The sequence below is a fragment of the Bubalus kerabau genome, chromosome 12 (genome assembly GCF_029407905.1).
Source record: "Bubalus kerabau isolate K-KA32 ecotype Philippines breed swamp buffalo chromosome 12, PCC_UOA_SB_1v2, whole genome shotgun sequence".
In the NCBI taxonomy this organism is placed as follows: domain Eukaryota; kingdom Metazoa; phylum Chordata; class Mammalia; order Artiodactyla; family Bovidae; genus Bubalus; species Bubalus kerabau.
In genome coordinates this window covers 34,666,664-34,689,872 of record NC_073635.1, presented here as the reverse complement: position 1 = coordinate 34,689,872, position 23,209 = coordinate 34,666,664, and positions in this window count along the sequence as shown.

Sequence of the window (23,209 nt, the reverse complement as noted above, 5' to 3'; positions counted from 1 at the left end):
TTAAAAGATGCTTACTCCTTGGAAGGGAAGTTATGACTGACCTAGATAGCATATTCAAAAGCAGAGACATTACTTTGCCAACAAAGGTCCATCTAGTCAAGGCTATGGTTTTTCCAGTGGTCATGTATGGATGTGAAAGTTGGACTCTGTAGAAAGCTGAGCACTGAAGAATTGGTGCTTTTGAACTGTGATGTTGGAGAAGACTCTTGAGAGTCCCTTGGACTGCAAGGAGATCCAAGAAGTCCATTCTAAAGGAGATCAGTCCTGGGTGTTCATTGGAAGGAATGATGCTAAAGCTGAAACTCCAATACTTTGGCCACCTCATGCAAAGAGTTGACTCATTGGAAAAGACTCTGATGCTGGGAAAGATTGAGGGCAGGAGGAGAAGGGGACGACAGAGGATGAGATGGCTGGATGGCATCACCGACTTGAGGCACATGAGTTTGGGTGAACTCCGAGAGTTGGTGATGGATAGGGAGGCCTAGCGTGCTGCAATTCATGGGGTCGCAAAGAGTCGGACATGACTGAGCGACTGAACTGAACTGATATGGGAAAAGAATCTGAAAAAGTGTGTAAGTATATATATATAGCACTTCCCAGGTGGAGAAGGAAATGGCAACCCACTTCAGTACTCTTGCCTGGAAAAATCCCAGGAACGGAGGAGCCTGGTGGGCTGCAGTCCATGGGGTTGCAGAGTCAGACATGACTGAGCGACTTTACTTTCACTTTCCCAGGTGGCGCTACTGGTAAAGAGCCTGCCTGTCAGTGACACAGGTAGGAGACAAAGGTTTGATCCCTGAGTCAGGAAGATTCTCTGGAGAAGGACATGGCAATCTACTCCAGTATTCTTGCCTGGAGAATTGCATGGACAGAGGAGGCTTGCGGGAGGGCTCCATAGGGTTGCAAAGAGTCAGACATGACTGAATCAACTTAGTCGTGTGTGTGTGTGTGTGTGTGTGTGTGTGTGCATATATATATATACACACATATATATATCACTTGAGTTCAGTAGCTCAGTTCTGTCTGACTCTTTGCGACTCCACGGACTGTAGCATGCCAGGCTTCCCTGTCCATCACCAACTCCCGGAGTTCACCCAAACTCATGTGCATCGAGTCGGTGATGCCATCCAACCATCTCATCCTCTGTCGTCCCCTTCTCCTCCCACCTTCAATCTTTCCCAGCATCAGGGTCTTTTCAAATGAGTCAGTTGTTCGTATCAAGTGGCCAAAGTATTGGAGTTTCAGCTTCAACATCCGTCCTTCCAGTGAATATTCAGGACTGATTTCCTTTAGGATGGACTGGTTGGATCTCCTTGCAGTCCAAGGGACTCTCAAGAGTGTTCTCCAAAACCACAGTTCAAAAGCGTCAATTCTTCAGCACTCAGCTTTCTTTATAGTACAACTCTCATATCCATATAGGACTACTAGAAAAACCATAGCTTTGACTAGACAGACCTTTGTCAGCAAAATAATGTCTGTGCTTTTTAATATGGTTTCTAGGTTTGTTATAGCTTTTCTTCCAAGGAGCAAGCATCTTTTGATTTCATGGCTACAGTCACCATCTGCAATGATTTTGGAGCCCAAGAAAATAAAGTCTGTCACTACTCCCACTGTTTCCCCATCTATTTGCCATGAAGTGATGGGACCAGATGCCATGATCTTTGTTTTTCTGAATGTTGAGTTTTAACCCAGCTTTTTCATGCTCCTCTTTCACTTTCATCAAGAGGCTCTTTAGTTCTTGTTCACTTTCTGCCATAAGGGTGGTGTCATCTGCATATCTGAGGTTATTGATATTTCTCCTGGCAATGATTCCAGCTTGTGCTTCATCCAGCCCACCATTTTGCATGATGTACTCTGCATATTGAATGGTTTGCCTTGGAGACGAACAGAGATCATTCTGTCATTTTTTAGATTGCATCCAAGTACTGCATTTCTGACTCTTTTGTTGACTATGATGGCTACTCCATTTCTTCTAAGGGATTCTTGCCCGCAGTAATAGATATAATGGTCATCTGAGTTAAATTCACCCATTCCAGTCCATCTTTGTTCACTGATTCCTAGAATATAGATGTTCACTCTTGCCATCTCCTATCTGACCACTTCCAATTTGCCTTGATTCATGGACCTAACATTCCAGGTTCCTACACAATATTGGTCTTTACAGCATCAAACCTTGCTTCTATCACCAATCCCATCCACAACTGGGTGTTGTTTTTGGTTTGGCTCCATCCCTTCATTCTTTCTGGAATTATTTCTCCATTGATCTCCAGTAGCATATTGGGTACCTACCGACCTGGGGAGTTCATCTTTCAGCGTCCTATCTTTTTGCCTTTAATGCTGTAAATACCAGTAATGCTGAAGAAGCTGAAGTTGAACGGTTCTATGAAGACCTACAAGACCATCTAGAACTAACACCCAAAAAAGATGTCTTTTTCATTATAGGGGACTGAAATGGAAAAGTAGGAAGTCAAGAAACACCTGAAGTAATAGGCAAATTTGGCCTTGGAGAACAGAATGAAGCAGGTCAAAAGCTAATAGAGTTCTGACAAGAGAACACACTGGTCATAGCAAACACTCTCTTCCAACAACACAAGAGAAGACTCTACACATGGACATCACCAGATGGTCAACACTGAAATCAGATTGATTATATTTTTTGCAGCCAAAGATGGAGAAGCTCTATACAGTCAGGAAAAAACAAGACCAGGAGCTGACTGTGGCTCAGATCATGAACTCCTTTTTGCCAAATTCAGACTTAAATTGAAGAAAGTGGGAAAAACCACTAGGCCATTCAGGTATGACCTAAATCAAATCCCTTATGATTATACAGTAGAAGTGAGAAATAGATTTAAGGGTCAAGATCTGACAGAGTGCCTGGTGAACTACGGACGGAGGTTCATGACATTGTACAGGAGACAGGGATCAAGACCATCTCCAAGAAAAAGAAATGCAAAAAAGAAAAATGGCTGTCTGAGGTGGCCTTACAAACAGTTGTGAAAAGAAGAGAAATAAAAAGCAAAGGAGAAAAGGAAAGATATACCCATTAGAATGTAGAGTTTCAAAGAATAGCAAGGAGAGATAAGAAAGCCTTTCTCAGTGATCAGTGCAAAGAAATAGAGGAAAACAATAGAATGGGAGAGACTAGAGATCTCTTCAAGAAAACTACAGATACCAAGGGAACATTTTATGCAAAGATGGGCTCAATAAAGGACAGAAATGGTACGAACCTAACAGAAGCAGAAGATATTAAGGAGAGGTGGCAATACACAGAAGAACTATACAAAAAAGTTGACCAGATAACCACGATGGTGTGATCACTCACCTAGAGCCAGACATCCTGGAATGTGAAGTCAAGTGGGCTGTAGCAAGCATCACTACAAACAGAGCTAGTGGAGGTGATGGAATTCCAGTTGAGCTATTTCAAATCCTAAAAGATGATGCTGTGAAAGTGCTGCACTCAATATGTCAGCAAATTTGGAAAATTCAGCTGTGGCCACAGGCCTGGAAAAGGTCAGTTTTCGTTCCAATCCCAAAGAAAGGCAATGCCAAAGAATGCTCAAACTACTGCACAATTTTACTCATCTCACATGCTAGTAAAGTAATGCTCAAAATTCTCCAAGCCAGGCTTCAAAATGTGTGAACTGTGAACTTCCAGATGTTCAAGTTGGTTTTAGAAAAGGCAGAGGAACCAGAGATCAAATTGCCAACATCCGTTGGACCATTAAAAAAGCAAGAGAGTTCCAGAAAAAACATCTATTTCTGCTTTATTGACTATGCCAAAGCCTTTGACTGTGTGGATCACAATAAACTGTGGAAAATTCTTCAAGAGATGGGAATACCAGACCACCTGACCTGCCTCCTGAGAAACCTGTATGCAGGTCAGGAAGCAATAGTTAGAACTGGACATGGAACAGCAGACTGGTTCCAAATAGGAAAAGGAGTACGTCAAGGCTGTATATTGTCACCCTACTTATTTAACTTGTATGCAGAGTACATCATGAGAAACACTGGGCTGGAGGAAGCACAAGCTGGAATCAAGATTGCTGGGAGAAATATCAATAACCTCAGATATGCAGATGACACCAGAAAGTGAAGAAGAACTAAAGAGCCTCTTGATGAAAGTGAAAGAGGAGAGTGAAAAAGTTGGCTTAAAGCTCAACATTCAGAAAACTAAGATCATGGCATTGGGTCCCATCACTTCATGGCAAATAGATGGGGAAACAGTGGAAACAGTGGCTGATTTTATTTTGGGGGGCTCCAAAATCACTGCAGACTGTTTTTGCAGCCATTATATTAAAAGATGCTTACTCTTTGGAAGGAAAGTTATGATCAACCTAGACAGGATATTAAAAAGCAGAGACATTACTTTGTCAACAAAGGTCTGTCTAGTCAAGGCTATGGTTTTTCCAGTGGTCATGTATGAATGTGAGTGTTGGACTATAAAGAAAGCTGAGCACCGAAGAATTGATGCTTTTGAACTGTGGTGTTGGAGAAGACTCTTGAGAGTCCCTTGGACTGCAAGGAGATCCAACCAGTCCATTCTAAAGGAGATCAGTCCTGGGTGTTCATTGGAAGGACCGATGTTGAAGCTGAAACTCCAATATTGTGGCCACCTAATGCAAAGAGCTGACTCATTGGAAAAGGCCCTGATGCTGGGAAAGATTGAGGGCAGGAGGAGAAGGGGACGACAGAGGATGAGATGGTTGGATGGCATCACCAACTCAATGGACATGGGTTTGGGTGGACTCTGGGAGTTGGTGATGGACAGGGAGGTCTGGCGTGCTGCAGTTCATGGGGTCACAAAGAGTCAGACACAACTGAGCGACTGAACCTAACTGACTCTAAGTTAAATAAACAGGGTGACGATATACAGCCTTGACATACTCCTTTCCCAATTTGGAACAAGTCTGCTGTTCCATGTCCAGTTCTAACTGTTGCTTCTTGACCTGCATACAGATTTCTCAGGAGGCAGGAGAGGAGGTCTGCCATTCCCATCTCTAGAAGAATTTTCCAGTTTGTTGTGATTTCACTTTCATATATATATATATATATACATATATATATATATATACACACACATATATAAAATCATTTTGCTTTATTCCTGAAACTAACACAACACTGTAAATCAACTATATTTCAATAAAGGAATTAAAAAATAGAAAAAATAAAATTAAAAGGATAATTGAAAAAAGAAGACTTAAGCAACTTCCAGTAGATAAGCTGCCCCTCTGCTTTGACACTGGCTTTGAATCAGAGCCACACTAGATGTAGCATGGTGCCTCTGCCCGACCTGACCACTTGTCAAGTTCCCCTACTCCCCGCCCAAGAACTCTGCTTCCTCCTGCCTTTTCTTTGCACAACTCGGGGACTATTATCTGCCCTGTGCCCCAGTTCTTTGGGTGGGACTAGTCTCCCCACCCCGGCCATCTGCTCAGTCCATGGAGCTCTGTGTCTGGCCTCCCCTGCTGTTCTGGAAACTCAGGCGCATTTTGGCCTACCTGCCATCTGCTGACTGTCTTTATATGATTGTATGGTACCTGCACAACCTGCTGTTCTTCCATCACCTCAGGGATGTCTAACGCCTCTCACCTGCCTACCTTCCCAGGACTGACTGCACCATCTCCATCTGGCAAGACCTATCTCTAGCCCTGCTTCTGACATAAGTAAGGGCCGATTTCTGCCTCTCCTCTCAGACAATATGAGATTATCAGTGCCTGCTTGGTGAGGTGACAGGCACATCATTACAATGGAGGGAATAAAAATAAGTGAGTCTGGCCCTGACTTCTCAGAAATTTCCCTTTGTGGGAACTCCTCGACGTTTCCTTCCCTACACTTTGAGTTCCCAATACCACACTTTCCTTATGTCTTTCTCCTAAGCCCAGCCTGGCTCGACTTTCTTAGTCCTGCTATTAATGATGCTTCCTATTTGTATACAACTTTTTATGCTTTCAAAATGTTTTCAAGTTATTTCTGATCTTTACCACGGCCTGTGAGCTGTCAAGACACTTCTCTAATCCCCAATGCCACACAGAGGGAAATGCTGCCCTGGAGAACGTGGATTTGCCTCAAGTCCTGCTGTGAATGAATGACTCAGCCAGAGTGGGGACTCAGGCTGCCTGCCTGTGTTCCTTCTCACACAGGGCTGCATACACCAGACTTGCATCCAGCTGGCTACAAAGACTTGATGGCTGGTTTTGCTGGCTTCACTCAACAGAGGGTTTATTTTTCTCTCATAACATGAAATTTGGAGCAAAACCACCCGAGGCTGACACAGCAGCTCCATAATGTAACCAGGTCTCAGGCTTCCCTATATTTCTGTTCTGTCACACTTGGCAAGAGCTTTTCTACCCCTAAGTGCCAGCTCTGCATTGTGGGGTGAAGGGCAAAGGGAAAAGATCAAAACGATGCCTGGCAGTTACTTCTCCTCTGAGAAGCTTTCCTAGAAACCCTGGCCCAGGTGCTGCATCTGCATCTTATTGGCTAAACTGTATCACCTGGTCAATCATAGCTGCAAGGGAGTCTGGGAGGCTGGGTGCCTTAATCTGCACATCGATACCCTGAACAAACTTTGAGCTGTATAAGGAATGAACAGTGGGACATTTGAGACAGCTGATGACCCATCTAATCTGACTTCCACTACTGCCAAGTAAGAGGCATAAGAGCCATGCCAAGAGCCATTTCCTCGTCCTCTGTCACCCCAGTTCCCCACCCCTCACAGTGCTACAACATCCCAAGACAGTCAGGCTCCACAGTTGTCACGTCTGTTTCTCAGCAAAACCTCTATCTCCCCAGAGAAGCATTAAAAACAACCATCTCTTAAAGTAACTAACACAACCCTAAGAAAGGTTCAGGGAATCCATGTTCATCCGTATTCTCTATTGGGCTTCCCACTTCAAGTCCATGGTCCTATTGTTCTCGTAAACGGTCAGAATGTCTTGTAAATTCCAACATAAATCCCAACACTGCAGCATCCAAACTGCACCTCCTGGATGTCTGGAAGAAGTAGCACAGAGTCCTTTTATCTCACACGCCACGATTCTGAGCTGTGGACGCTGCCCTCCAGGTGATCTCTGTGTGGGTGGCAGACATCCGTGTCCTGCTCAGCAAGTGGAGGAACATGCGTGTCTGCAGGAGGTTGGGAGACATGCCAGGAAGGGGACATCTGAAGGGATGAGGCATGTGGTATGAATTCTTCTTTTCCTTCTTCTTTTTTTGATGTAAACAAATGCACAAGAACTTCAAACTGGTAAATTTTGGTCTCCTCAAAGCAGCCACTAAGTGGACTTTAACAATGCAGCCTCTGTTCAAAGCATTCCTTTGCAAATGCAATTTATTCAAATTGCAAGTCCTTTTCTGGATTACTTTCAAGATTATATAAAAATCTTTGGAATTTTTCTCACTGGAAAATCCTTGTCCCTTTGCATGGGTTTCATATCTGGACATGGGGGAACTGGTCTGGAGACACATCTTTGAGTCAGGATGGAGCAGGGAGCAGCCCAGCCAAGAGCTCTGCCCACAGCTCATCAGCTTGCAGAGCTCTACCATGACTTTCTTGTAAACAGCTCACCTGCTGAGAGGCTCAGCTCCTTAGATCACATATGCGAAGCCCACTGAGAAGAAAGCAAAGCATTCAGAAGCAGCAGAAATTTGAATGGGCCTTTATTTAAATCCAAGACAATAGTGTGATTACCAGGTCTGTGGATTTGTCTTCTTGGCCAGAGGACAGGTGTTTACGACTTCACACAGGGTAGGGGTTTTATCCTGAGAAACTGTTAAGCATTCAGCACAGAGCCTTCAGCACAGAGACTTCAGCACAGGTCCTCCGGGGCCCTGACCCCAGGCTCTGGGACGGTATTTTCCCTCCTGGGTGTAGTCCTCATCCCAGAGGAGGGCACAGGCAGCCCAGGCACTGCCCACCAGGCAGGAGGTGGGTGCTGGGCTCTGTTCCTGGAGGGGCTCTGTGGACAGAAACTTGTGCGTCCTAAGTGATAGATAGATGTCATCACTCAGCCCCTGGCCACACACACCAAGTACACAAAGCACAGGCCACCAAGGTCAGAAATCTCTGCAGGGGTTAGAAGCCACCTTCTCTTCCTGTCATCCAGACTGGAGAGCCCTCCTTCTTGGCCGACTCCCGACCAATTCCCGACTGACACCTGGCTGTGAAGCAGGACAAACTCAGCTCTTCCCAAGTCTAGGCTCAGGCCTCCAGCAAACACCAGTCACACCCTCCACTCTTTTCCAGACCAGCCTCCATCTGTGTTTTAGCAGATTTTTTGAAAAAAATCCGGAAACACAAGGGTTAAATGGATTGACCTGGGAATTCAAGGATTAAAGTCAGGCCTGGATTCTTGTCCACCCCACTCCCCACAGGACAGATTTTCAGGATTCTTTCATCACTGGATGTTCCTCTGACCCATCACCCCGCCCCCGCCCCCACACTATGTCACCCTGTCATTGCGTTAGCGAGGGCTGGGAAAGCGGGCACCAAGGTACACACCAAGGTACACACACCAAGGCCCCGTGACAACTGGCACCACCTGGCTTTGGATTCAAGGCCCGTGCTGCAGAAGCCACCCCTTCAAGATCAATGGTCCTTCCAGGGTCTCAGCAGGTAAACGACTCAGCCACAGGGTGACCACAGAGGGGGCTTGTTTTCCAGGTGCTGAGTTTATTTCGGCGTTTGCAGAAGGCAGATTAGATAGGGCCTCTGCTAGAACTTTTCTATAACCATTGTTGTCCCAAATAAAGAAAATAATTTGATTTTGGATAGCAGAGAAAGTTTTAAAAGTGTTCAGTTCATTTGTTCTCTTACCAGTTTTTAAAGATCAATACATTGTAAAATATAGTATTGAAAATGTAAGCATAAAATTAATGATCTCAGAAAGAAGATAAACTAAGAGCTAACCTTCTGTTCATATTTTTAGTGGGAAATAAGCAGGTTCTTAGAATGTAAGGTAGGATGTCTTTATGCTTAAATCTTCTTTCAATATATTTTTTGCTCTTGCTTCCAGGAATCTTGTTTTCAAAACAAGGCCGCCAGATGTCACAGCAATAGGGAGCTCTAAAAATGCAGATTCTGGGGCCCGGGAACAGCGGGTTCTCAAATCCTTAGCTGGGGGCAGCGAAGCACAGGCTGGCCGGTTGTGACCTGAGGCCCAGTGGACCTTCCTGTTTACTCTGCCCACTATCAGATTACCAGGCTTCACCCTTCTCTCCAAACAGCTACCAGAAATCAGAGAGATCTGGCCAGGCGTGGGGTTAGAATACATTAAAGGCACTGCTGCAGAACAGTTTGAAAATCTTTACAGAGCAGGTCAGGCAGGTTCCCAAGCAGCAGGTCATTCCCCTCTGGGCCTTGACAGGTGCATGCAATGTAGTCACTCAACAGAGCATGGAAAAGTGTCCGATCAACCATCATGAGTCCAGCTCTAAGGGCCAGGGCCCACATCTGGGACAGACCCTACAGGCCTGCTTGTGAAGAGAGCATTACCCCCTCCCCCTCACACCCCAGGCCCCCGGGGGACATACAATGATCCGTAAGAGGTTCCATCTACCCAGAGTCTTCCCCTGCCAGCAAGAGTCCTGTGACTTCATAGAAAAACCCGCAGACACCAGAGAGAGCATGCCTGGGGGTTGAGCCCTCCGTTTACAAAGCAGTTTACAGCCCTGTTGTTGGTTAATTACACTCTCATTTTGCCAATAGGATGCAAACTCATCTGCGGAGAAAAGTAAGACATGAGTAAAGCAGTAGCAGACTTGTTTTCTATTTCATCACCATCTCTGACGTCCCACTGAGATATACAATGTGGTCATCTTTGAATATGCTGTGTACATTATGGGGCTGCCCGGTTGGTACTAGTGGTAAAGAACCTGCCTGCCAATGCAGGAGACATAAGAGACATGGGTTGAATCCTGGGGTGGGGAAGATCCCCTGGAGGAGGGCATGGCAACCCACTCCAGTATTCTCGCCTGGAGAATCCCATAGACAGAGGAGCCTGGTGGGCTACAGTCCATGGGGTTGCCTAGAGTTGGACACGACTGAAGCAACTTAGCACGCACACTCATTACGCTCAAGTATTATGTTTTTTTTTATTTTATTTTATTTTTAGACTTTACATAACTGTATTAGTTTTGCCAAATATCAAAATGAATCTGCCACAGGTATCCATGTGTTCCCCATCCCAAACCCCCCCCTCCCTCCTCCCTCCCCATTCCATCCCTCTGGGTAAGTATTACGTTTGAAAGTCAGTATCTGATGCCCTTTCCAGTCTCTGGTTTCTGTTCAGCAAACACTGATTGGCATGTACAGTGTGTATGGGATGGGTGAATGCTTTGCGGGTGAACGAGATGCCTGCTCTCCAGAAACCCTCAAGTTCCAGGCTTGACAGGCTCTGAACTGGACTGGAAGTGATATGTCACAATACCTCTCATTCCCAGAGCCCTTCAGGAGCTGGCCAGCGTCTGTTCTCCCTACTGCTCACCTGCTCCACCCTGCTGAGTCCTCAGAGGCTGCCCTGACCGGGCCACACCTGGGCTCTTGTGCCCTCGGGCTTCTGCTGGGTTTGCACAACTGGGAGCCCAGCCAGTGGGGAGGGAGGGGGCAGTGAGGTCACAACCCTTGCAGGGCAGCTCTCCACCTCTGGGTCTGGCACAGCCTCTCCTGGGCTTGGTGCTCCATGGCTACCCACCTGGGTGGGCACTGTCCTGAGACTTCCCTGCCTTGGTGAATTACTCCTTTATGAGATATTTTTCAAGTCTCCCCCTCCTGCCATGCCTGACTGGCATTCCTCCCATGACTTTGGTGTTATTGAATTAAATTCTCAAATATCACAGTGAGGTGAGTATTCCCAACTTCACTTTACAGACCCTGGGAGGGACTCTCAGGTGGGTTAATGGATCTCCCGAGACCACAGGTGGGAGAGCGGACTTGTGGGAAGTGAAGTCCATCTCTGTCTGGCTTCACAACCTCTGGTTTTCCTGATCACCATGAGCATCATCCTGTGTGAGAGAAGCTTCATGGAACAGATTAGTCAAGAGTAGCCAAGTTAGTAATAAAAATAATAATGCCTATTTTCTGATCTCTTTCCCTGAGTGTGTCCAGGAAAACATGGTCAGGCCACATCACTGGCTTCAGAAAATGGCTCAAGTCTAACCGTTCCCGAAGGGGAAGCTGTCAGCTGACCAGCTGGTTAGAGCGCAGTAGTAGTGAGACCACGCGGAGCCCCTCATTTCTGGTTAATTTAATACTATGACAGACTGTGTCACAGGCCCCAGGCTGCACCCCGCCCCCCAGGGACCCCTGCCCAGGCCAAGCACGCATCACAGCCACAGACCCCAATGGCACTGCTCTGCTGCCCACCAGGAGAGGCGGCCCCTGAGGCACAAGGGGCAGAGAGGGTGGCAGAACTTCCCTGTCACTTGCAGGCTGGGTCCAGGGGATGGCCAAGCTCCCCTGTCTGACCTGCTCTGTCCCCAGCTCTCCAGGGGCCACAGGCCCAGCATGAAGCAGAGCTGAAGACGGCAGCTCTCCACTACAGGAGTTTCATCGCTGGGGAGAGGAGTCGTTTGAGACCCACGCTCCAGACTGGACTCGCTGTCCCCTCTTTTTCTCTGTTATTTACTCTGCCAGTGAGCAGGCCAGATGACTACTGGCGTCCACTATTTTCAAGGCAAGTGCCAGGTTCCCACAGCCTTCTGCACCATTTCCGTGGGTTGCCCTACCCGCTTCTGCCCCTCTTCTTGCTCCTCACCTCCAAAATAACCCATCTCCTTCTTCCCCTTCCTTGGCAAGACAAGCTTGCAGCCCTGGAATCTTGACAGTCTTATGAGGGAGAAATTCCTTGGTTAATAATTCAACAGGGTGGCCTGACAGCTCCCCTGACCTCTCCCTGGGTCCTTAAACCACCTGGATGCACAGGATACAGGAGGGAGTTTGGGTTGTTCCCTGGCTTCCCTGGTGGCTCAGACGATAAGGAATCTGTCTGTAATGCAGGAGACAGGGGTTCTACCCCCGGGTTGGGAAGATCCCCTAGAGAAAGGTATGGCAACCCACTCCAATATTCTTGCCTGGAGAATCCCATGGACAGAGGAGTCTAGTGGGCTATAGTCCATAGGGTCACAGAGAGTCACTTTTCACACTGGGCCCCTGGAGGGTGGCTATGTTCTGTGTCTGTGCTGGAGGAGGATGGAGGAACTTGCAGATACCCCACCCTCCCTCCCAATTTCCATCAAGAGGCAAACATCTGCCTCTCATCACTATCTCCCCTCTGCCCCTTCCCTGGACCCCGAGGCTCCGAATGCCCCTTCCAGGGCTCTTTTCCCAATGCAATGAGGGGACTTAACTGCCATTAGGAACAGAACCTACAGGTTCCTCTGCTGGAGAATCCAGAAGAGGTGGAAGAGGAGCTACCAGACACTGGCTCCAGAGACTGTGCCTTGCACCTCCACATGCAAGCTTAAGTGATGGAGGGGTGGGGTGGGGTGGGGGCAGACCCTGGAGCCTTACAGAGGATGCAGGGTGGGAGGTGGAAGGAGGAGGCCTCGGAGCCACGCGGGCACAGGGTGGACAGACCCCACCTGGCCACTGCAGCCTCTAAGCCTCCCCTCTGCCTCCACCCTTCCTCACCCTGTGAATGGGTTTCAGTTCCATTCATACTCTGACTCCATCGAGGAACTTACTCTCATAAACCTGGGCAGCCAGGCCGACACAAGGATGGAAAAAACAGCCAACACAATCCTAGCAGCATCTGGTCCCTCTCCAAACACTTGGACAAGTCTTGTAGAGTATTAGAAACTAGCAAAAGTGGGCCAAACATTGACTCTATAACAATACATATAAAAAAAAAGAGAGGTCGGAGTGACCCGACTCGCTGTTGTGTGTCACAGGGGATACTACTGAATGAAATTTGCAAACGGAGGTCAGAGGCTTACTTGCTTTTGAGAGGCCCATGTGTTGCCTAACATTCAGGTCAGCTTGTTGAGGGCCTTTGAGCAGATCCACTTCCAGAACTGCCATTTCTACCAGAGTCTGTCAGACAGCAGAGCATTCTAAGGGGTCCATTCTCACTGGAAGTTGGGGAAGGACAGGGAAGATTGGCATGCTGCAGTCCATGGGGTCGCAAAGAGTTGGACACGACTGAGCGACGGAACAACAATTCTCTGGAGACATCTGATGTTCTCCTGCTGCCCTGGAGGGACAAGCCCAGCACGGCCTCAGTCCTCTAACCTCACAGACAGGGGGTGAGAGCGAGTCTTCGCCGAGTAGCTAAAACACCCAAACATTCCAAACAAAAACTTAAAAACGTCCAGTCATTTTCTCATCAGCTGTCTTCCCTGAAGAACTCAGACAACTGATTTCCTGGTGACCTCACATGCCTCAACAGGCTGGACAAGGCGGTGAAAGGTGGGTTATGACGCTGATGAGTCCAGGCCTCCGGGCACACCCACCGGTGTGGACCCGAGCGGCCCAGCTCACCAGGTGCACCCGGCCCACCCTGGGCAGCCACATGGTTCAGAGGTCAAGTCTCCCAGCCTCTTGAGCCATCCTTTCCCACAGCCCCGTGTGCCCGGCTTATCTCAAAAGCTGAAAACAGGAAATCTGTTAAGAGTTAACAATGGTTATCTCTGGGTGGAGGAGCTGTAAGTGACTTATTTCTGCTTTAAACATTTCTCTATATTCCCCAATGGGCTTTCATAATTTTAAAAAAAGCAAGCCTGAGATAACCCCTGCTTCCTATTTATCATTTGTTATCTTGCATTTTTCTGTCCCAGGAAGCTTCCGCCCACCTTTCATGGACCTGACTATACATTTCCATTTGTGAGAACACAGTAAACCTCTCACATGTGGTTCTGTCTCTTCTGTTCAACTGTAATTGCCTGGATGACAAGGATTTCAAAACAGGGGCAGGCCCTCCGGCTCCTTTTAGGTGATACTTTGATTTTGATTCTAAGCATTTAGTAACAATAACAACAACATTTAGGGAATGTTTATGCCAGAATCTGTCTAAGCACTTCAGAAGCACTAACACTGGATCCTCAAGGAACCCATGGAGCCACAGGCAGTCATTATCCCCATTTCACAGATGAGACTACGAAGGCACAGTTATTTGTCTGACATCCCACAGTGAGCAAGAGGCAGGGCCGGAGCTGGAATTCACGCAATATGACCCCTACACCACGGTTTACATGTATTAATAAAAAATGTGCATGCTAAGTCCCTTCACTCGTGTCCGACTCTTTGTGACTGTATCCCACCAGGCTTCTCTGTCAGTGGGGTTTGCCAGGCAAGAACACTGGAGTGCGTTGCCAGGCCCTCCTCCAGGGGATCTTCCCAACCCAGGGACTGAACCCTCATCTCACTATGCTTCCTGCACTGCAGATGGGTTCTTTATCACTAGTGCCACTGGGAATAACTTACTTTGCTTGCAGGGCCTCCTGTTGCTGTGCATGGTGGGGAAAGACCAGTCACACCATCAGTCTTCCCAGAAACAACAGCAAGGCCACCATGAGTAACCCGGCCATCAGCCAGAGGGACAGGAAGTCTTTTGCATTCCGCTGTGTTTTCCCACACAGCAGGATACCAGTCCCCTTGATAATCACTAACTAGGAAGTTCAGCAGAAGAGGTAGAAGGTGATTTCTGCAAAGGAGCAAACAACCCTCAGGGGTTTGCAGAAGGAAGGAATCTCAGACCCAGAGAAGATCACAGCAGGGCAGGAGCCGACTCATTTCCACAAACAAACCCACGGCGGCATTTGATGGTTGCTCCTTGCTGCCATGCTGGGGGACGTAACTAAGAGACACGGGCTGTTTGATGACAGTGTCAACATACGATGCCCCAGTGGTGATCTGGCGGGAAGAAATTCTGTCTAAAATGCCGAGGTCTTCTGCACTGGGATGCTTTCTCAAAGCGTTCTTCTGGGTATGAGTGGAAGGACTTGTGCGTATCCATGGACCTGCCCCTGAGGATTGCTGTTCGTCTTGGGCTTTGGGCAGCTGGTGGTGGTCCAGCCCTGGGGAGGGCTGTCTGTGGCGGAGACCGGAGATAAGACTCCACACAGGACAAGTTTGGACCTGTGGCTAAGTGAGGAGACCCACTGGGGAGAGCATGGGGGCTCTACTTCTCTGAGCAGGTCCTCACTTTTCAGGGCCCTCTGTGGGGCGGCCACTGTCACCAAGCAGAGGTCATCACGATGTTCACCTCAGTGGGGCGAAAAGTATCTGGAGAAGAGGCTCCTGTAACGCCCCTTGAAGGTGCTTCCCTCCACGCCATGTCCACAGGAAACCATCCACCAGAGGCTGGGGGAGGACCAGCAAAGGCAAGTTTGGTCATTATTGTTTTCCCCTGCAGTATCAATTTGAAAACTTTTCTGTTGAATTTGTACAGAATTTTCGAGTTATAAAATAGTCTCAGGTTTATGCTTGGCAAGACTTGATGAGAACTTGAAAACAATAGCAAAGAAGAGAACATGGCCTAGGGGGTCTCAGTTTTCTATTCAACCCTCCCAGCGTCTCTCCAGCCCCGCTCCACCCTGGCATGGGACTGCGGGCATGTGACCTCATCCCTCCAAGGCTCCAAGGTTCTCTGTGACCTGGGAACCAGAGCTGGTGTCTCCCTCTGTGGCATTAAATCTGCGTTCAGCTCTCAGTGCAATCTGAGGTGTCGGTCCCACTGCTCCACTGTGGGGAGTGTCTGATGTGCTGGAGGAATGGGAGCAGAGCACAGTGCTGAGGTCTTCTGGTCTCAAGGAGCCCCATCTCCCCCACTTCTATCTACGAGGTGTCAGGGTATCCAGCGGCTCCCTCCTGCTGAGAGGCACAGTGGGGTGAAGCCGACTAGCAGCAGAGCCTTCGTGCTCACGGAGATGCGGTGCTGGTGCCCCCGAGGCTGGGGCATGCGTCCAGCATGTGACCTGGTGGCCAGCCTCCGCAATGTCCCCACCCTAGGTGCTGCCCCCTCGGTGGACCCTGCCGGCCTGTGACAACCAACCCCACCCTGCAGAGATGGTGGTGAGGGGCTTGAGATGAGGTAGCTTGGACCACTGAGACATAGCGCTTGCCTGGACCACTCCCAGGGGACGTCCACCAGTGATGTGGGAACGCCCAGAGAGGCTTCTGGAGAGGCCGTAAAGGGAGGCGCAGAAGCCTCTTGCCGACAACCAGCAGCTGCCTGCCTGGAGAGTGAGTGAGCTTCTCTGACGTGTCCCTTCTGCCCGCGGTCCAGCCCTCACAGTCGGGTAGCCTGAGCCGACATCTGACATCTGGGGACCCTGTGCTGGAACGGTCTGGGGGAGGTTGCTGCTCAGCTCCCAACGCCCGGCACCAGATTACTGTCGTCAGCTCTAAGCTCTGGGGTTAACTTGTTGTGAAGTAAGAGGTAAGAGTAACTGCCACTCTGGGGGGCACTTGGTAACCCAGCTGATGACTGAGGTCGGCTCCTTCAGGGTCTCTTCCTGATGCAGGAAGTACCTGCATGTCCTCTAGGAATCATTTATTTAGGGACTCCCCTGGTGGCTGAGACTCTGCATTCCCAAGCTAGGGGGCCCAGGTTCAATCCCTGGTCAGGGAACTGGTTCCCACATGCTGCAACTAAGACTCAGCACAGCCAAATAAACAAAAATCAATATTTTAAAAATTGTTTATTTTCACCATCTCAAAAGGGCAGACCTGAGGACCTCCAGGGTCCCTTCCTTTCCCATGGTCCTACAAGGCAAGATTCCCTGTCTCCTCCCTCGAGAGAACAACGGTTCTGGAAACTTGTCATCCAGACTCCAGACCCAGTGGGTGGGGGGGTGTGTTCAAAAGCAAAGCCAGAAGAGTTGGACTGATCTTGAGCAATCTTTCAAAACCAAAAATAAAAACTGGAAGAAAACCATCTGAATTTGACTAAAATATGACTAAGGCAGCATCAGTCTTAAAGTCAGCGGCCTAGTGAGCCAGGGAGGGCCCTGCTCTTGGCTCTGTGTGTCCTTCCTGCACACCCCCACACACATGCACACTCACATTTATACAAACACACACACACACACATATACTCACACACTCGCATGCACATACAGCCACACACGAGCACACACATACACACACTGAGTTGGCTCCCACACCCTCACGAGCTGGTTTCCTGTCAGTTCTAACTCTTGGAAAGCAATGAGGAAACACACAGTCAGACCTGACCGATCCCGAGCAAGAGGAACAACTGTCGCTCCTTCGTCCACCTTCGAGGAGGTGACCTCCAGCCTGTCCAGAAGATGTTCCAGCCTTGCCGCACATCTGAGTGAAGAACCCGACCAGGTCGACGTTTGTCCATCAAGCTAGAGATGACCTGTGCGCTGCTCAGAGAAGCACTAATGAGACGTGAACTCTTCCACATCCAGGCTTGTACGTAGAAGCCTTTCATGATTCCAACGACCTGAGTGAGCAAACCCATGACCCCAGAGAACTCTGCAAACTGATAACACCTCCATGCTTCAGCAGATGTTTCTATAACTTGGATTATTTCTTTGTCTTATTTAAGAAGGTAACTCCCTTGCTTGACAGAACTTGTTAAACCACCAGTTCAAAAATGAATGTCACCGCTAGCGATGGTTTGAATGAAAATAACTTTTGCCTAAAATACTAAATAACTGAAGCAAAAATGCCTCAGTATGAGCACAAAGCAGTTTTGTTACAAAACTAAACTTAAAAGTGGACGTGCTCCAGATCACCTGTTCAGAAATGTTCCGGGAGCACGAGAGGGATGAGGACCAGGAAGCACCCTGGTGTCAGCCTGTGTCCTGATGCTGGGGGATGCTGCCCTGGGCACCCCGGCTTCCAGGAAGTCAGGCTGCCCCATCTGGAGGGCATCAGAGTCAGGAACCCCTCCCGGTGAGTGGAGTCTGTCAGGATGAACTATAAAACAGTTCTAGAAAGTGAATGAGACTCCCTGAAGCATACAGAGGGGGCCTTGGCATGGCTGGCGAAACAGCATGAGAGGGTAAGTGCATGGGTAAGAATCTGCAGCAACAGTTAGTTAGTTAGCTAAGTCGCTCAGTTGTGTCCGACTCTTTGCGACCCCCTGGACTGTAGCCCACCAGGCTCCTCCGTCCATGGGATTCTTCAAGCAAGAATACTGGAGTGGGTTGCCATTTCCTTCTCCAGGGGATCTTCCTGACCGAACCCAGATCTCCTGCACAACAGTAGCCAAGATCAAACACCACATCTCAACACTGAAGACCCTGCAGAGGCAGGCTGAGTCTCTGTCCCCTGAGGCCAGGAGTGGAGGAGGCTTAGGACTGAGAACAAAAATGTTGTTTCTGTCTCAGTGAACAAAGGATGTCACAGGCATCAGGCCATCACATTATAGCCGCTGGGACGCTGAGCCCCGAGGGAACGCAGGGTGGAGAGATACAGGCTGCCCACTGCCAGGCCCTTCTGACCCTAACACAGCACTGTAGGTCAACTATACTTCAGTTAAAAAGATATGGAGGCCATAACAGCCCCCAAGTAAGGGAGGACCCCAGGGGGCAGGATCCACGTTAGAGAAAGTCCATGAGCATCTGAATGATGATACCGACAATAGACACGGAACAGAGAGAAGAGGTTCCAGTTTATTTTTGTTGGAGTTTAAATATTTTCTGCTAGTCTGTTTATTTTTATGAATAAAGAAGGAGTCGATATAAAGTCTCAGATAACACAACACTTCTCAGCCTTTGGCAGTGCAGTGTCAGTTCACCCAGTTCCTCACACCCTCACCTGAAGTTGGTTATAGACTAGGAAGCTTTGCCCCTCCTCTGTGCAATCTCTTTGTGGCCATTATTATCACTCTCTCATCACAGACTAAATATTTATTCCCTACATCCTTTTCAAGCACCTTGTCAACAAGGATGTATTTATTTCACTTTGGTGTCTCCAGGATTTAGCATGGTAGGGGCTCAATAAAAGCCTGCTAATAAAAATATTATGATAAATAATAGATATTATAATAGATAATCATTAATAAATAAAATGGTCATTTACCCTCAACACTGCTCCTCCCCCGCCTTCTGTTAGGTATTAGCTGCTGCTGCTGCTGCTTAGTCACTTCAGTCACTAAACAGGCCCAAATCAGGGTAGCAAGTGCTGGGACTGCACTCAGCACCCCAGCAGCTCAGGAGGGTCAGGGGCTTAGAGCTGACCCATGGACTTACTTTACTATTCAGTGAATGTGGCCCCCAAGTGCAGTCCACCCCTCAGCTTTGTCCTCACGTTTCCTTTATTTCTTGCAGAATCCACTGGACAAGGAGGGCTGAGGTCTCAGCCACAAGCATTTTCCTCCCTCCTTTCTGCTCCCTGCCCAGCACTGGAGGGCTGAGGACTCAGGGGAGGCAGGCTTAGATGGCAGGGGACACGGTGACACCAATTCCATGGGCGCCCCACTTCCTCTGTATGAAGCTAAGTGCCACGAGTCCCCATATAGCTAGAACTAAATGAGTAGCCCTAGAGGCACAGACAGTTAAAATAAGATGGCCTATTAGGTTTGCAAGTTTAAAAGTATAATAAGATCCAAGCTTGGAAGAAAATTAGTACTGGCCTAAGATGGGAGTGAAAACCTGATATAAACTTTCTGTAAGGCAAGGTAACAAGGTGTGTCAAAAGCCTTAAAAACATGCAATCCTTTCAAGAAAAGATGCGTAACATCACTACTTATCAGAGAAGTGCAAATCAAAACCGGAAGTATCACTTTACACTGGTCAGAATGGCCATCATCCAAAAATCTACAAATAGACACTGAAGGAGGTGTGAAAAAAAGGGAATCCTCCTACACTGTTGGTGAGAAAGTAAATCAGTACAGCCACTATGGAGAACAGTATGCAGGTTCTTTAAAAAACTAAAATATAGCGCTACCATATGATCCAGCAATTGCACTCCTGGGAAAATATCCAGAAAAGACAAAAACTAATTTGAAAAGGTACATGCACCCCAATGTTCAATCAGCACTATTTCAATAGCCAAGACATGGGAACAACCTAAATATTCATTGACAGGTGAATGGATAAAGAAGATGCGGTACACATATACAATGGAATATTATTCCACCATTCTCCATAAATCGAATGAAATAGTGCCATTTACAGCAACATATTTGGACCTAGAGATTGTCATACTGAGTGGAGTAAGTCAGAAAGAGAAAGACAAATACCATATGATGTCACTTATATGTGGAATACAAATGAAAATATTTGTGAAAGAGAAACAGACCCACAGACATAAAAAAACAATTTATGGTTACCAAAGGAGGAAGTAGTAGGAGGGATAAATTAGGAGTTTGGGATTATCATACACACAGTGCTATATACAAAAGAGATAAACAACAAGGTCCTACTGTATAGCACAGGGAGCTATATTCAGTGTCTAGTAATAACCTAAAATGGAAAGGAGTCCAAAAAAGTATATACACACACACAAATACACACGTATGCACACGTGCTCATGAAAAATGAAAGTCACTCAGTCATGTCCAACTCTTTGTGACCCCATGGACTATACAGTTCATGTAATTCTCCAGGCCAGAATACTGGAGTGGGTAGCCTATCCCTTCTCCAGGGGATCTTCCCAACCCAGGGATCAAACCAGTGTCTTCTGCATTGCAGGCGGACTCTTTACCAGTGGAGCTACCGGGGAAGCCCCTATATGTATATGTATGTATATGTATATGCTGCTGCTGCTGCTGCTAAGTCGCTTCAGTCGTGTCCGACTCTGTGCGACCCCATAGATGGCAGCCCACCAGGCTCCCCCGTCCCTGGGATTCTCCAGGCAAGAACACTGGAGTGGGTTGCCATTTCCTTCTCCAATGCATGAAAGTGAAAAGTGAAAGGGAAGTTGCTCAGTCGTGTCCGACTCTTCGCGACCCCATGGATTGCAGCCTACCAGGCTCCTCCGTCCATGGGATTTTCCAGGCAAGAGTACTGGAGTGGGGTGCCATTGCCTTCTCTGATATGTGTGTATATACACACACACACACACACACATATATATATAGCCATGTGTGCATGCTAAGTTGCTTCAGTTGTGTCTGACTCTTTGTGACCCCATGGATTATAGCCTTCCAGGCTCCTCTCTCTATGTGATTCTCCAAGCAAGAATACTGGAATGGGTTCCCATTTTCTTCTCCAGGGGAGCTTCCCAACCCAGGGATTGAACTCAGGTCTCCCACATTGCAGTAGATTCTTTACCAGTTGAGCTAGCAGGGAATACATCCAGTTATATACATATATAACTGAATAACTTTGCTGTACACCTGAAACTAAGACAACATTATTAATCAACTATTACTTTAATAAAAATCATAGTAATAAAAGCAAAAAAAAAAAAAAAAGTGCAACTCTTTGATTCAGTGATTTCACTTCCAGAATTTATCCCTAGGACATAGTGACACCTCATATGACACTAAGATATCCACTACAGATGAATTTACTAGAGCTAAATTTATAATCAACCTAAATACCTGGTAGTGAGTACTGGTTAAATGAATTGCAGTCTCTCCATACAAGGAAATACTATGCACACATTTAAAAAACAATAATGATGTAGGAAATACTTTAAAACCTATGGCTAAAGAAGGTAGAACACCTCCAAAAGAGAATATATGTTTCAAGCCCTTAAAAATTCCATTGGTTTTCGCTCTGATTCAATTGGCTGACTCAGGACTCATGTACACACACAAATGCACAAATGGACACACACACTGGAGTGGGTACAGTCATCAGTGGAAGAGAGATTTTAAGCCTTTCTGGAAGACAGAGCCAGTGCAAATGTGTTTATGGTTGAAACCGAGTGCAGTGAGCTGCGGCCCCGAACACAGCCCTGGGCTGGGTGGGAGCCAATCTTACTGACAAAACCCCAGGGAAGCTCTGGGCTTGGGGCCAATGGACTTAAAGAGTAAGAACAAGAGAAGGTGCTGAAAACAGGAACCAACTGGAAGCTATCCTAGGGAACCTCAGAGCTGTCTCCCCAGCCCCACTTTCATGGAAACCAGGGGCATTTACTTCTCCCAAACTGTGGGCTTCTTCTAAGGAAAAGTTAAGGACACTGTCCAGGGAGAATACCCACTCCCATGCAAGTGATCCTGCACAGACTCACTCAGGAGTGAGTTACTGGGTCCAGAGGTTCCATCCAGGTAGACTCCCCAGAGGGACATGCCTGTGAGGGGCAGGGCTGCACAGCCCAGGCAGCCCAGGGATTGACCAAGGTCTTGGCTCTGACAATAAACAGGCTACATTTTACACTGAAGGGTCAAGTCCAATGTTGGAGGAATAAGAACCAGAAGTTTCAGCCTGGGCACAAAATGCAAAGGTGACCCACAGAAGAACTAACTACACATAGTAATTATTAAAATTGGCAGAATAGTGCAAACGAACTTCTTTCATACCAGAAGCTCAGAAGATATACCCTAAGTTGATATATTATCTCACACGCTAGCAAATATATACCATAAGTTGATAACTCATCTCACACGCTGGCAAAGTAATGCTCAAAATTCTCCAAGTGAGGCTTCAACAGTAGGGGAACCGTGAACTTCCAGATGTTCAAACTGGATTTAGAAAAGGCAGAGGAACCAGAAATCAAATTGCCAACATCCACTGGATCATCGAAAAAACAAGAGAATTCCAGAAAAACATCTACTTCTGCTTTATTGATTACACCAAAGCTTTTGACTGTGTAGATTTCAACAAACTGTGGAAAATTGTTCAAGAGATGTGAATACCAGACCATCTGACCTGCCTCCTGAGAAATCTGTATGCAGTCAAGAAGCAACTGTTAGGACTGGACATGGAACAACAGGCTGGTTTCAAATCGGGAAAGGAGTACGTCAAGGCTGTATATTGTCACCCTGCTTATTTAACTTATATGCAGAGTGCATCATGAGAAATGCTGGGCTGGAAGAAGCACAAGCTGGAATCAAGATTGCTGGGAGAAATACCAGTAACCTCAGATATGCAGATGACACCACCCTTATGGCAGAAAGCGAAGAAGAACTGAAGAGCCTCTTGATGAAAGTGAAAGAGGAGAGTGAAAAAGTTGGCTTAAAACTCAACATTCAGAAAAGATCATGGTGTCTGGTCCCATTACTTCATGGCAAATAGATAGGGAAACAGTGGAATCAGTGACAGAGTTTATTTTTGGGGCTCCAAAATCACAGCAGATGATGACTGCAGCCATGAAATTAAAAGATGCTTGCTTCTTGGAAGA